Genomic DNA, 13,281 nt, shown 5'->3' on the forward strand with positions numbered 1-13,281 from the left:
AACTGAAATGTACCTATTACAAGAGAGGTACTGCACTAAAAATGGTCTAATTTCATACAATTAAAGACATATTTGCTTCGCTAGTTTATTAACACTCTTGTACACTGTTAGGATGTCACTCATTGTGTTTGAGTTAGTGCAGAATTTAAATGTCAGGAAACAAATTGGTGGCACAAAATGACATATGAGGCAAGCAATTTATTTCCTGGTTTGCTCTAGCACTGTCGATTAATGCCACACAAGATGTTCTCAGTGGGCACGCTTGAACAGTGCATGAACTTGAAATAAATCAGTGTACACGTGTATGAACCATGGATATTTCCTATTATTTTAGTCGTGGAGACAGCAACATAGATTAGTTGTACCCAATATATGCAAAAAACTTGAAGCGGAATTGCTGTAAGTGTATTATAGTTTGCTTGTTAATTTAACATAGTCCGTTCCTAACAACGTTATAGGAATGACTGTGTCTATTTCACACTCAGGATATCCATTTAATCCAACACAGTTGTCATAGTGTGTCACCCAGTACACATAATTCATCTGAATGAGAGTAATCAAGTACTACATGTGCAATAACTATCACTAGTAAGCCACAAAAAAATTATTGGAACAATAGAACTAAGAATTGGCTTTGAATCACTTGTTTTGGAGACAAGTTGTAAGTTACAGTGGAAGAGTGGCAATGGTTTTATGTCTCCATTATAGGGCAGACACACAAGGTAAACTAATCTAATTTATCACTACAAGCATTTTTCTTTTCTAATCTGTTGTGGTAGATAATAACAGAGGAAATATTCACTGTTTATACTGATATGCATTCAATGCAATTGCAATGTGGCAGTCATACATAAATATATAAAACTTTGTGATCAAGATATAGACTAGTTTGTTCAAGATGCTACTCTCTGCAGTGTCTGGTGCTTATTGCCGCTCTCGATGGCTCAAGGCATTTGCTGGCACTGAAGAGTAAATATACCAACAATGGTACATATGTGTGAACAGATTTAGTACACATTATTAGGTATCCCAGGTGGTAATGTAAATGTGAAACTTTATCTGAACATTATTTGGGTTGACATTATGAATTGTACAATTGCCTTGGACGTGTGTAACTGGTTGTGATTAACCACATATAAATGCTTAGACTATGACAGCATTCAACTTCTCGGATACCTTCATACTTATGACCTGTCTGTCGACATCTTTGTATGCACCATATCACTGTGTGGACGTGTTACATTCATTTCTTAAGAGTAGAAATGTTTCGAGTATTTGTTATGGAATACGCACATCTTCGTGAGTGTTATCATTTGCAGGAAACGTAGTCTCAAAATAATGTAATGGTTACGAAATTTGAGGATTTTTACGACCACATTTACAGTTGCACAGAGATGAGGCTGTGTATGTGTCATGTCATTCCCCACTCAATATAAAGTTGAATATCTTGATTACCAAATGAGGTATTGCTCCCATTTCTATTTTAAATAATGTATCGACATCTCATCTACATTTCATACACAGTAAGGCATGAGATAATAAAAAACAAATGCAATGTGTATCTAATATGCTTACATCTCTTTAAATGGATAGAAAAAATTGTGTTTTTCTTTAATTAATTAGATACAGCATTACAAATATGAGGAAAAACGAAAAGGAACAAAGTTCTTTATCTACAGAAGATATCTGGCAGTATAAAGGGCAAAGAACAGATCTTTCTCATTGAGTAAATTTCTTACCATTGCATGACGAGTTGTTCACAGTAGTCAAAACCGCATCTCTTAGTGCAGATACCAGCGTTAGATAGTAGTACAGCGACAACAAAGCTGCGCTCGGCACGGATTTCAAACCATACTTCAGTTTCTGTTAAAGATTAAAGAAAGATCAGAAACTCTCTCCATCCACACTACATGGAACTACTGTTTTGACACCAACATATAAAGTAACAGTATGACAGCACTGGGAACTACATATTAATGTCTCAAGCATTAAAGTGTAAGCTGAAATTAGATTCTAGAAGCATAAAAAAGCTGCTGTACCTAAGAATGGCATTTTAATAAATATTTGGTGTTATGTGACCTTCATAATCTATGGCTATTATTTACGTTACGCTCAGGAAGTAAATGAGCATTCATAAAATAATATATGTCGCCAGCCGCTTATTAGTTGGCTTCACATGGACTGTCGAATGATGTCACACATGGTGATAATTGTGGGTAAACGTGAACAGCGGATCGACCAAAATTACAATACCTACAGGAAACAGAATTGCGGATATCTCCAATTACATTACAGACAGAGCCAAAGACACTAACCATGACAGTACACAGTATATGAAACAACTGTGAAGAGGGAATGTAGTAACAGTAGCTCAGAATGTTTGTGAATATAGCATACCTCATTCCTAACAACATTACACAAACGATGCACCTACAAAAAAATTCAGGACATTCAGTTAATCTAAAAAGTTTTATACTACCACATGTAATACTTGACATGTTAATGCTTGAACTAGTGAGGAAGGTTCCAATGCTGCATTTCACACTGAAGATTGAATAAACCAACAATGATACATAAATGAAGTAGGTTCGGGTTACTAGTGATAAGTATCCATGGTGGTCCCAGAACAGTGAAATTATACCTACAGAACTCATGTGGATGACATTGCTGAAGACAATTTTGTACATTCACAAAGACCTTACATGGAACTACAATTTGGAACTAACCTATATTTCAGTGATGTAACTGGAATGAGAACTAAGGTATTTGGGCATGAGATATTAAAATACGCAAATAACTGAAATGTACCTATTATAAGAGAGGTACTGCACTAAAAATGGTCTAATTTCATACAATTAAAGACATATTTGCTTCGCTAGTTTATTAACACTCTTGTACACTGTTAGGATGTCACTCATTGTGTTTGAGTTAGTGCAGAATTTAAATGTCAGGAAACAAATTGGAGGCACAAAATGACATATGAGGCAAGCAATTTATTTCCTGGTTTGCTCTAGCACTGTCGATTAATGCCACACAAGATGTCCTCAGTGGGCACGCTGGAACAGTGCATGAACTTGAAATAAAAAGTCTACATGTGTATGAACCATGGATATTTCCTATTATTTTAGTCGTGGAGACAGCAACATAGATTAGTTGTTCCCAATATATGCAAAAAAGTTGAAGCGGAATTGCAGTAAGTGTATTATAGTTTGCTTGTTAATTTCACATAGTCCGTTCCTAACAACGTTATAGGAATGGCTGTGTCTATTTCACACTCAGGATATCCACTTAATCCAACACAGTTGTCATAGTGTGTCACCCAGTACACATAATTCATCTGAATGAGAGTAATCAAGTACTACATGTGCAATAACTATCACTAGTAAGCCACAAAAAAATTATTGGAACAATAGAACTAAGAATTGGCTTTTTATCACTTGTTTTGGAGACAAGTTGTAAGTTACAGTGGAAGAGTGGCAATGGTTTTATGTCTCCATTATAGGGCAGACACACAAGGTAAACTAATCTAATTTATCACTACAAGCATTTTTCTTTTCTAATCTGTTGTGGTAAGGAAATATTCACTGTTTATACTCATATGCATTCAATGCAATTGCAATGTGGCAGTCATACATAAATATATAAAACTTTGTGATCAAGATATTGACTAGTTTGTTCAAGATGCTACTCTCTGCAGTGTCTGGTGCTAATTGCCGCTGTCGATGGCCCAAAGTATTTGCTGGCACTGAAGAGTAAATATACCAACAATGGTACATATGTGTGAACAGATTTAGTACACATTATTAGGTATCCCAGGTGGTAATGTAAATGTGAAACTTTATCTGAACATTATTTGGGTTGACATTATGAATTGTACAATTGCCTTGGACGTGTGTAACTGGTTGTGATTCACCACATACAAATGCTTAGACTATGACAGCATTCAACTTCTCGGATACCTTCATACTTATGACCTGTCTGTCGACATCTTTGTATGCACCATATCACTGTGTGGACGTGTTACATTCATTTCTTAAGAGTAGAAATGTTTCGAGTATTTGTTATGGAATACGCACATCTTCGTGAGTGTTATCATTTGCAGGAAATGTAGTCTCAAAATAATGTAATGGTTATGAAATTTGAGGATTTTTACGACCACATTTACAGTTGCACAGAGATGAGGCTGTGTATGTGTCATGTCATTCCCCACTCAATATAAAGTTGAATATCTTGATTACCAAATGAGGTATTGCTCCCAATTCTATTTTAAATAATGTATCGACATCTCATCTACATTTCATACACAGTAAGGCATGAGATAATAAAAAACAAATGCAATGTGTATCTAATACGCTTACATCTCTTTAAATGGATAGAAAAAATTGTGTTTTTCTTTAATTAATTAGATACAGCATTACAAATATGAGGAAAAACGAAATGGAACGAAGTTCTTTATCTACAGAAGATATCTGGCAGTATAAAGGGCAGAGAACAGATCTTTCTCATTGAGTAAATTTCTTACCATTGCATGACGAGTTGTTCACAGTAGTCAAAACCGCATCTCTTAGTGCAGATACCAGCGTTAGATAGTAGTACAGCGACAACAAAGCTGCGCTCGGCACGGATTTCAAACCATACTTCAGTTTCTGTTAAAGATTAAAGAAAGATCAGAAACTCTCTCCATCCTCACTACATGGAACTACTGTTTTGACACCAGCATATAAAGTAACAGTATGACAGCACTGGGAACTACATATTAAGGTCTCAAGCATTAAAGTGTAAGCTGAAATTAGATTCTAGAAGCATAAAAAAGCTGCTGTACCTAAGAATGGCATTTTTATAAATATTTGGTGTTATGTGACCTTCATAATCTATGGCTATTATTTAAGTTACGCTCAGGAAGTAAATGAGCATTCATAAAATAATATATGTCGCCAGCCGCTTATTAGTTGGCTTCACATGGACTGTCGAATGATGTCACACATGGTGATAATTGTGGGTAAACGTGAACAGCGGATCGACCAAAAATACAATACCTACAGGAAACAGAATTGCGGATATCTCCAATTACATTACAGACAGAGCCAAAGACACTAACCATGACAGTACACAGTATATGAAACAACTGTGAAGAGGGAATGTAGTAACAGTACCTCAGAATGTTTGTGAATATAGCATACCTCATTCCTAACAACATTACACAAACGATGCACCTACAAAAAAATTCAGGACATTCAGTTATTCTAAACAGTTTTATACTACCACATGTAATACTTGACATGTTAATGCTTGAACTAGTGAGAAAGGTTCCAATGCCGCATTTCACACTGAAGATTGAATAAACCAACAATGATACATAAATGAAGTAGGTTCGGGTTACTAGTGATAAGTATCCATGGTGGTCCCAGAACAGTGAAATTATACCTACAGAACTCATGTGGATGACATTGCTGAAGACAATTTTGTACATTCACAAAGACCTTACATGGAACTACAATTTGGAACTAACCTATATTTCAGTGATGTAACTGGAATGAGAACTAAGGTATTTGGGCATGAGTTATTAAAATACGCAAATAACTGAAATGTACCTATTATAAGAGAGGTACTGCACTAAAAATGGTCTAATTTCATACAATTAAAGACATATTTGCTACGCTAGTTTATTAACACTCTTGTACACTGTTAGGATGTCACTCATTGTGTTTGAGTTAGTGCAGAATTTAAATGTCAGGCAACAAATTGGTGGCACAAAATGACATATGAGGCAAGCAATTTATTTCCTGGTTTGCTCTAGCACTGTCGATTAATGCCACACAAGATGTCCTCAGTGGGCACGCTGGAACAGTGCATGAACTTGAAATAAAAAGTCTACATGTGTATGAACCATGGATATTGCCTATTATTTTAGTCGTGGAGACAGCAACATAGATTAGTTGTTCCCAATATATGCAAAAAACTTGAAGCGGAATTGCTGTAAGTGTATTATAGTTTGCTTGTTAATTTAACATAGTCCGTTCCTAACAACGTTATAGGAATGGCTGTGTCTATTTCACACTCAGGATATCCACTTAATCCAACACAGTTGTCATAGTGTGTCACCCAGTACACATAATTCATCTGAATGAGAGTAATCAAGTACTACATGTGCAATAACTATCACTAGTAAGCCACAAAAAAATTACTGGAACAATAGAACTAAGAATTGGCTTTGAATCACTTGTTTTGGAGACAAGTTGTAAGTTACAGTGGAAGAGTGGCAATGGTTTTATGTCTCCGTTATAGGGCAGACACACAAGGTAAACTAATCTAATTTATCACTACAAGCATTTTTCTTTTCTAATCTGTTGTGGTAGATAATAACAGAGGAAATATTCACTGTTTATACTCATATGCATTCAATGCAATTGCAATGTGGCAGTCATACATAAATATATAAAACTTTGTGATCAAGATATAGACTAGTTTGTTCAAGATGCTACTCTCTGCAGTGTCTGGTGCTAATTGCCGCTGTCGATGGCTCAAGGTATTTGCTGGCACTGAAGATTAAATATACCAAAGATGGTACATATGTGTGAACAGATTTAGTACACATTATTAGGTATCCCAGGTGGTAATGTAAATGTGAAACTTTATCTGAACATTATTTGGGTTGACATTATGAATTGCACAATTGCCTTGGACATGTGTAACTGGTTGTGATTCACCACATACAAATGCTTAGACTATGACAGCATTCAACTTCTTGGAAACCTTCATACTTATGACCTGTCTGTCGACATCTTTGTATGCACCATATCACTGTGTGGACGTGTTACATTCATATCTTAGAGTAGAAATGTTTCGAGTATTTGTTATGGAATACGCACATCTTCGTGAGTGTTATCATTTGCAGGAAATGTAGTCTCAAAATAATGTAATGGTTACGAAATTTGAGGATTTTTACGACCACATTTACAGTTGCACAGAGATGAGGCTGTGTATGTGTCATGTCATTCCCCACTCAATATAAAGTTGAATATCTTGATTACCAAATGAGGTATTGCTCCCATTTCTATTTTAAATAATGTATCGACATCTCATCTACATTTCATACACAGTAAGGCATGAGATAATAAAAAACAAATGCAATGTGTATCTAATACGCTTACATCTCTTTAAATGGATAGAAAAAATTGTGTTTTTCTTTAATTAATTAGATACAGCATTACAAATATGAGGAAAAACGAAAAGGAACGAAGTTCTTTATCTACAGAAGATATCTGGCAGTATAAAGGGCAGAGAACAGATCTTTCTCATTGAGTAAATTTCTTACCATTGCATGACGAGTTGTTCACAGTAGTCAAAACCGCATCTCTTAGTGCAGATACCAGCGTTAGATAGTAGTACAGCGACAACAAAGCTGCGCTCGGCACGGATTTCAAACCATACTTCAGTTTCTGTTAAAGGTTAAAGAAAGATCAGAAACTCTCTCCATCCACACTACATGGAACTACTGTTTTGACACCAACATATAAAGTAACAGTATGACAGCACTGGGAACTACATATTAATGTCTCAAGCATTAAAGTGTAAGCTGAAATTAGATTCTAGAAGCATAAAAAAGCTGCTGTACCTAAGAATGGCATTTTAATAAATATTTGGTGTTATGTGACCTTTATAATCTATGGCTATTATTTACGTTACGCTCAGGAAGTAAATGAGCATTCATAAAATAATATATGTCGCCAGCCGCTTATTAGTTGGCTTCACATGGACTGTCGAATGATGTCACACATGGTGATAATTGTGGGTAAACGTGAACAGCGGATCGACCAAAAATACAATACCTACAGGAAACAGAATTGCGGATATCTCCAATTACATTACAGACAGAGCCAAAGACACTAACCATGACAGTACACAGTATATGAAACAACTGTGAAGAGGGAATGTAGTAACAGTACCTCAGAATGTTTGTGAATATAGCATACCTCATTCCTAACAACATTACACAAACGATGCACCTACAAAAGAATTCAGGACATTCAGTTAATCTAAAAAGTTTTATACTACCACATGTAATACTTGACATGTTAATGCTTGAACTAGTGAGAAAGGTTCCAATGCTGCATTTCACACTGAAGATTGAATAAACCAACAATGATACATAAATGAAGTAGGTTCGGGTTACTAGTGATAAGTATCCATGGTGGTCCCAGAACAGTGAAATTATACCTACAGAACTCATGTGGATGACATTGCTGAAGACAATTTTGTACATTCACAAAGACCTTACATGGAACTACAATTTGGAACTAACCTAAATTTAAGTGATGTAACTGGAATGAGAACTAAGGTATTTGGGCATGAGATATTATAATACGCAAATAACTGAAATGTACCTATTATAAGAGAGGTACTGCACTAAAAATGGTCTAATTTCATACAATTAAAGACATATTTGCTTCGCTAGTTTATTAACACTCTTGTACACTGTTAGGATGTCACTCATTGTGTTTGAGTTAGTGCAGAATTTAAATGTCAGGAAACAAATTGGTGGCACAAAATGACATATGAGGCAAGCAATTTATTTCCTGGTTTGCTCTAGCACTGTTGATTAATGCCACACAAGATGTTCTCAGTGGGCACGCTAGAACAGTGCATGAACTTGAAATAAAAAGTCTACATGTGTATGAACCATGGATATTTCCTATTATTTTAGTCGTGGAGACAGCAACATAGATTAGTTGTACCCAATATATGCAAAAAAGTTGAAGCGGAATTGCAGTAAGTGTATTACAGTTTGCTTGTTAATTTCACATAGTCCGTTCCTAACAACGTTATAGGAATGACTGTGTCTATTTCACACTCAGGATATCCACTTAATCCAACACAGTTGTCACAGTGTGTCACCCAGTACACATAATTCATCTGAATGAGAGTAATCAAGTACTACATGTGCAATAACTATCACTAGTAAGCCACAAAAAGATTATTGGAACAATAGAACTAAGAATTGGCTTTGAATCACTTGTTTTGGAGACAAGTTGTAAGTTACAGTGGAAGAGTGGCAATGGTTTTATGTCTCCATTATAGGGCAGACACACAAGGTAAACTAATCTAATTTATCACTACAAGCATTTTTCTTTTCTAATCTGTTGTGGTAAGGAAATATTCACTGTTTATACTCATATGCATTCAATGCAATTGCAATGTGGCAGTCATACATAAATATATAAAACTTTGTGATCAAGATATAGACTAGTTTGTTCAAGATGCTACTCTCTGCAGTGTCTGGTGCTAATTGCCGCTGTCGATGGCTCAAGGTATTTGCTGGCACTGAAGATTAAATATACCAACAATGGTACATATGTGTGAACAGATTTAGTACACATTATTAGGTATCCCAGGTGGTAATGTAAATGTGAAACTTTATCTGAACATTATTTGGGTTGACATTATGAATTGTACAATTGCCTTGGACGTGTGTAACTGGTTGTGATTCACCACATACAAATGCTTAGACTATGACAGCATTCAACTTCTCGGATACCTTCATACTTATGACCTGTCTGTCGACATCTTTGTATGCACCATATCACTGTGTGGACGTGTTACATTCATTTCTTAAGAGTAGAAATGTTTCGAGTATTTGTTATGGAATACGCACATCTTCGTGAGTGTTATCATTTGCAGGAAACGTAGTCTCAAAATAATGTAATGGTTATGAAATTTGAGGATTTTTACGACCACATTTACAGTTGCACTGAGATGAGGCTGTGTATGTGTCATGTCATTCCCCACTCAATATTAAGTTGAATATCTTGATTACCAAATGAGGTATTGCTCCCATTTCTATTTTAAATAATGTATCGACATCTCATCTACATTTCATACACAGTAAGGCATGAGATAATAAAAAACAAATGCAATGTGTATCTAATATGCTTACATCTCTTTAAATGGATAGAAAAAATTGTGTTTTTCTTTAATTAATTAGATACAGCATTACAAATATGAGGAAAAACGAAAAGGAACGAAGTTCTTTATCTACAGAAGATATCTGGCAGTATAAAGGGCAAAGAACAGATCTTTCTCATTGAGTAAATTTCTTACCATTGCACGACGAGTTGTTCACAGTAGTCAAAACCGCATCTCTTAGTGCAGATACCAGCGTTAGATAGTAGTACAGCGACAACAAAGCTGCGCTCGGCACGGATTTCAAACCATACTTCAGTTTCTGTTAAAGATTAAAGAAAGATCAGAAACTCTCTCCATCCTCACTACATGGAACTACTGTTTTGACACCAGCATATAAAGTAACAGTATGACAGCACTGGGAACTACATATTAAGGTCTCAAGCATTAAAGTGTAAGCTGAAATTAGATTCTAGAAGCATGAAAAAGCTGCTGTACCTAAGAATGGCATTTTTATAAATATTTGGTGTTATGTGACGTTCATAATCTATGGCTATTATTTAAGTTACGCTCAGGAAGTAAATGAGCATTCATAAAATAATATATGTCGCCAGCCGCTTATTAGTTGGCTTCACATGGACTGTCGAATGATGTCACACATGGTGATAATTGTGGGTAAACGTGAACAGCGGATCGACCAAAAATACAATACCTACAGGAAACAGAATTGCGGATATCTCCAATTACATTACAGACAGAGCCAAAGACACTAACCACGACAGTACACAGTATATGAAACAACTGTGAAGAGGGAATGTAGTAACAGTACCTCAGAATGTTTGTGAATATAGCATACCTCATTCCTAACAACATTACACAAACGATGCACCTACAAAAAAATTCAGGACATTCAGTTATTCTAAACAGTTTTATACTACCACATGTAATACTTGACATGTTAATGCTTGAACTAGTGAGAAAGGTTCCAATGCTGCATTTCACACTGAAGATTGAATAAACCAACAATGATACATAAATGAAGTAGGTTCGGGTTACTAGTGATAAGTATCCATGGTGGTCCCAGAACAGTGAAATTATACCTACAGAACTCATGTGGATGACATTGCTGAAGACAATTTTGTACATTCACAAAGACCTTACATGGAACTACAATTTGGAACTAACCTATATTTCAGTGATGTAACTGGAATGAGAACTAAGGTATTTGGGCATGAGTTATTAAAATACGCAAATAACTGAAATGTACCTATTATAAGAGAGGTACTGCACTAAAAATGGTCTAATTTCATACAATTAAAGACATATTTGCTTCGCTAGTTTATTAACACTCTTGTACACTGTTAGGATGTCACTCATTGTGTTTGAGTTAGTGCAGAATTTAAATGTCAGGAAACAAATAGGTGGCACAAAATGACATATGAGGCAAGCAATTTATTTCCTGGTTTGCTCTAGCACTGTCGATTAATGCCACACAAGATGTTCTCAGTGGGCACGCTAGAACAGTGCATGAACTTGAAATAAAAAGTCTACATGTGTATGAACCATGGATATTTCCTATTATTTTAGTCGTGGAGACAGCAACATAGATAAGTTGTTCCCAATATATGCAAAAAAGTTGAAGCGGAATTGCAGTAAGTGTATTATAGTTTGCTTGTTAATTTAACATAGTCCGTTCCTAACAACGTTATAGGAATGGCTGTGTCTATTTCACACTCAGGATATCCACTTAATCCAACACAGTTGTCATAGTGTGTCACCCAGTACACATAATTCATCTGAATGAGAGTAATCAAGTACTACATGTGCAATAACTATCACTAGTAAGCCACAAAAAAATTACTGGAACAATAGAACTAAGAATTGGCTTTGAATCACTTGTTTTGGAGACAAGTTGTAAGTTACAGTGGAAGAGTGGCAATGGTTTTATGTCTCCATTATAGGGCAGACACACAAGGTAAACTAATCTAATTTATCACTACAAGCATTTTTCTTTTCTAATCTGTTGTGGTAGATAATAACAGAGGAAATATTCACTGTTTATACTGATATGCATTCAATGCAATTGCAATGTGGCAGTTATACATAAATATATAAAACTTTGTGATCAAGATATAGACTAGTTTGTTCAAGATGCTACTCTCTGCAGTGTCTGGTGCTAATTGCCGCTGTCGATGGCTCAAGGTATTTGCTGGCACTGAAGATTAAATATACCAAAGATGGTACATATGTGTGAACAGATTTAGTACACATTATTAGGTATCCCAGGTGGTAATGTAAATGTGAAACTTTATCTGAACATTATTTGGGTTGACATTATGAATTGCACAATTGCCTTGGACATGTGTAACTGGTTGTGATTCACCACATACAAATGCTTAGACTATGACAGCATTCAACTTCTTGGAAACCTTCATACTTATGACCTGTCTGTCGACATCTTTGTATGCACCATATCACTGTGTGGACGTGTTACATTCATATCTTAGAGTAGAAATGTTTCGAGTATTTGTTATGGAATACGCACATCTTCGTGAGTGTTATCATTTGCAGGAAACGTAGTCTCAAAATAATGTAATGGTTATGAAATTTGAGGATTTTTACGACCACATTTACAGTTGCACAGAGATGAGGCTGTGTATGTGTCATGTCATTCCCCACTCAATATAAAGTTGAATATCTTGATTACCAAATGAGGTATTGCTCCCATTTCTATTTTAAATAATGTATCGACATCTCATCTACATTTCATACACAGTAAGGCATGAGATAATAAAAAACAAATGCAATGTGTATCTAATACGCTTACATCTCTTTAAATGGATAGAAAAAATTGTGTTTTTCTTTAATTAATTAGATACAGCATTACAAATATGAGGAAAAACGAAAAGGAACGAAGTTCTTTATCTACAGAAGATATCTGGCAGTATAAAGGGCAGAGAACAGATCTTTCTCATTGAGTAAATTTCTTACCATTGCATGACGAGTTGTTCACAGTAGTCAAAACCGCATCTCTTAGTGCAGATACCAGCGTTAGATAGTAGTACAGCGACAACAAAGCTGCGCTCGGCACGGATTTCAAACCATACTTCAGTTTCTGTTAAAGGTTAAAGAAAGATCAGAAACTCTCTCCATCCACACTACATGGAACTACTGTTTTGACACCAACATATAAAGTAACAGTATGACAGCACTGGGAACTACATATTAATGTCTCAAGCATTAAAGTGTAAGCTGAAATTAGATTCTAGAAGCATAAAAAAGCTGCTGTACCTAAGAATGGCATTTTAATAAATATTTGGTGTTATGTGACCTTTATAATCTATGGCTATTATTTACGTTACGCTCAGGAAGTAAATGAGC

The sequence above is a fragment of the Schistocerca gregaria genome, unplaced genomic scaffold (genome assembly GCF_023897955.1).
Source record: "Schistocerca gregaria isolate iqSchGreg1 unplaced genomic scaffold, iqSchGreg1.2 ptg000634l, whole genome shotgun sequence".
Lineage (NCBI taxonomy): Eukaryota > Metazoa > Arthropoda > Insecta > Orthoptera > Acrididae > Schistocerca > Schistocerca gregaria.